Source organism: Xyrauchen texanus, chromosome 16 (genome assembly GCF_025860055.1).
Source record: "Xyrauchen texanus isolate HMW12.3.18 chromosome 16, RBS_HiC_50CHRs, whole genome shotgun sequence".
In the NCBI taxonomy this organism is placed as follows: domain Eukaryota; kingdom Metazoa; phylum Chordata; class Actinopteri; order Cypriniformes; family Catostomidae; genus Xyrauchen; species Xyrauchen texanus.
This window is the reverse complement of record NC_068291.1, coordinates 28,376,565-28,379,630: the sequence shown is the minus strand read 5'-3', so window position 1 is coordinate 28,379,630 and position 3,066 is coordinate 28,376,565. Positions and strand designations below refer to the sequence as shown.

Here is a 3,066-nt window from a genome sequence, read left to right as displayed (position 1 = left end):
CGAGCATGGGTCAATCGATTTACTGTGGGCTACCATGGCAACAAAAGGAAAAGATAGAGCAGCGATGTTCACGGCAACAGAACGGCGTTTGCTATTGGAAACATATGAAGAATTTAAAGATGTCATCACCAAAAAAGGCAATACAGCGGCAATAAATAAAGCAAGAGAGAAAGGTTGGCAGGAAATTGCTGATCGTCTCAATGCGTAAGTAGCGGTGTAAACTATTTAAAATACTTTATCAACATTGAATGTGTGTCACAATACATTGCAAAGTTTGTGTGTGAATAACAGTAACGTTAATTGCTTTCACGCAGCAGCAACTTAAGTGAAGGAAAAAGAACCTGGCAACAGGTGAAAATAAAATATAAAAATAAATTTCAGAATGGTAAGTAAATCTAATGGTATGTACATATGTAATCAATGCCAGCTTGAAGTTACAACTATTCAGTTTTTTTTTTTTTTTTTTTTAATTGCAGCGACCAAAAAGAAGACTGAGGTTGCTGGCACTGGGGGAGGGCCACCACCAGCCAGCTTCACTCCTGCAGAGGAGCTGGCTTTGGAAATTAATAAAGGGAGGCCCGTCCTTGAGGGAATAGAGGGGGGGGACATCATCTAAAATGATATCACGTAGTATAAGGAGTGAGTATATAAAGTGTGTGTGTGTGTGTGTGATTATCATTATTCCTTCTTATCATTATTCCTTATTATAGCAGTAGTGTCACGTAGAGGTACTTGTGCTACTGTAATGGTGCATTTTGGTAAAAAAAAAATATATTTTTTCTATCAAGATTCTGTATGCATTATGGATCCACCAGACATCATGTTGCCTGTGAGTATGAGACCTTTTAAATCAGTCATGTAAGCTAATGAGTTTAACTGAGTTTAATCAGTGGTCACAGGGAGAAGGCCCATCAGTTGAGGAGGATGAGGAGACTGTGTCTGTATGTTCAAGGAGGCCTGAGGTACTCACGGGTTCCATGCTATACTGTATTGAATATTAAAAAGTGTACTTGTGTGATAAAATGATCATAATGTGTTTTCAGGATGCTGACACTGTTCTAGAGCCCTCTCAGTCTGGGACCACATGTGACAAAGTGAGTATTAAGAAATGAAAACAATGTGACAAGAGTATTCAATGAAATAACTTAAATCTATGTTGCTACAGAACCCAGAAAACATAAAAGGAGTGTATAAACGCTACCTCTTTAAACAAATGGAAGCGATTGATATCGACATTCAGTATAAAAAACTGAAGATTAGGAAGTTGGAGCTGGAAATTCAACAGCTACAGAAAAATGCAAGTAGAACTACCATTTTTTAAAAAAGGAAAGGGGGAAAAAAAAAAAATTACCTTTTTGATCACTTTCCACAACATTTATTTGTGTGTTTTCACCCCTAACAGGCAGATTCACTCTGAATAAAGACAAATCACATTAAATACTTTGACTTCTGTGTGTTTGTTCAACTAAGGAGAAAGTTGAGGGGCCAGTGGAAAATTTTAAAGGCTACACATGGTTTAGACCATATTAAGCAAAATAATTATTTGCATATGTGTCTCGTATAAGTCTGCCTGTTTCGTTTTCTTCCAATACTGCTTCATTGCCCCAGTCTTCCTCTTCAACAATCCTTGGTTGCCTCTCTCTCCTCAGACGAGCAATGTTATGGAGCACTACACGAGCAACTACAATGTCACATGCCCTAGGTGGAGTCAATCTGAGGTGCTTCAGGCACTGAAACCTTGACTTTATCAGCCCAAATGCCATCTCTATACGACCTCTTGTGCGTGCATGGGCAATGTTGTAGTGGTGCTGTGCCTCTGTCTGGGGCTCCTGATGGGGAGTCAAGAGGTAAGGCAGGCATGGGTATCCCTTGTCTCCCAGCAAAACTCCTGAGAATTCTCCTGCATAGACAGAATGAATGAATATATATATATATATATATGTATATGTGTAGGTTTTTTTTCTTCTTTTTTTAAGACTTTTTGCGTTTTTTTTTTTTTTTTTAAGTGATTACTAGCATACCTCTTGCTAGTTGCTGGTAGAGAGATGAGGCTCTAAAGATTCTGGAGTCATGCACAGAGCCTGGCCATTTGGCCTCTACATTTGTGATGATGCAATCTGCATCACTAATCATCTAAAAGAAATTAAACCTGTAGGTCACTACATTTTAATTGCAATGAACTAAACACTGGTGCCCAGCTTAGTACAGAACACTCAGTGCTAGAGCATAGCCTTCAATATCTTCTTAGTGGGACCGTACCTGTACATTGATGCTGTGTACTGATTTCCTATTCACAAAGTCCGCTTCATGTGGACCAGACGGACACTTAATACGCACATGGGTGCAGTCCAATGCACCGATAACATTTGGGAAACCTAGGAAAATTATTTGTTTGTTTTAAATATGTACCATGTAAAATCAACAGTCAAGAAATATTTCTATGTTTTATAGTTATTTGAACTTACCAGCTATTCCATAAAAGGCATGTTTAATGGTACGAATAGCTTTGTGGCCAGGGAATGTGATGAACACATTGAGTAGTCTTTTTAAAGAAAGGTACACAGTTCGTACAGAGCGGCAAACTGATGCTTTGCTGATATTCTCTGCATCTCCAACTGTTCAAAAATGTTCCACTGGCAAAAAAGCAAAGTGCAATGCACACCGTCTGTGGGACTGTGAGCGCTCTGTTGCGGCGCGTATTATTTGCAATGTGTGGGCTTAGTAATCTACAAATATATGCAATGCCATCTCTTGAGAACCTATATCGCTCATACAGGTAGCTGTCATTAAAAGCCAATGGGTCTGACCTGTCTCTGAAAGTTCTCTCTCTTTGAAATGCCCTCCGCAAGACTATAGCTCCTTCATCCACCACCTCATCTATGAAAGGACACGCCATGGTTAAGTTTGGAAACGAGTTCAGCTCCCTATTTATATACTTTTAATTAATTACCAAACTCATTAACCAAACTCACCAATTAAACACACAAGTTTTGAACATTTCTTAGTGTATTTATACCTTATAATTTCTTACATTTATTAGTAAAGTACATTTCCTGATTTATTTAT

The 3,066-nt window shown here is 38.5% G+C and overlaps 1 long non-coding RNA gene across 1 annotated transcript; it reads right to left on the bottom strand.

Moving 5' to 3' along the window:
- Positions 1–1,363: 1,363 nt before the first annotated feature.
- LOC127657142 (uncharacterized) lies at positions 1,364–2,446 on the bottom strand. The gene is made up of 3 exons (XR_007972252.1): positions 2,260–2,446; positions 2,022–2,133; positions 1,364–1,900 (listed from the first exon to the last, which is right to left on the bottom strand). It is a non-coding gene; the product is annotated as an uncharacterized LOC127657142 (long non-coding RNA).
- Positions 2,447–3,066: the final 620 nt, after the last annotated feature.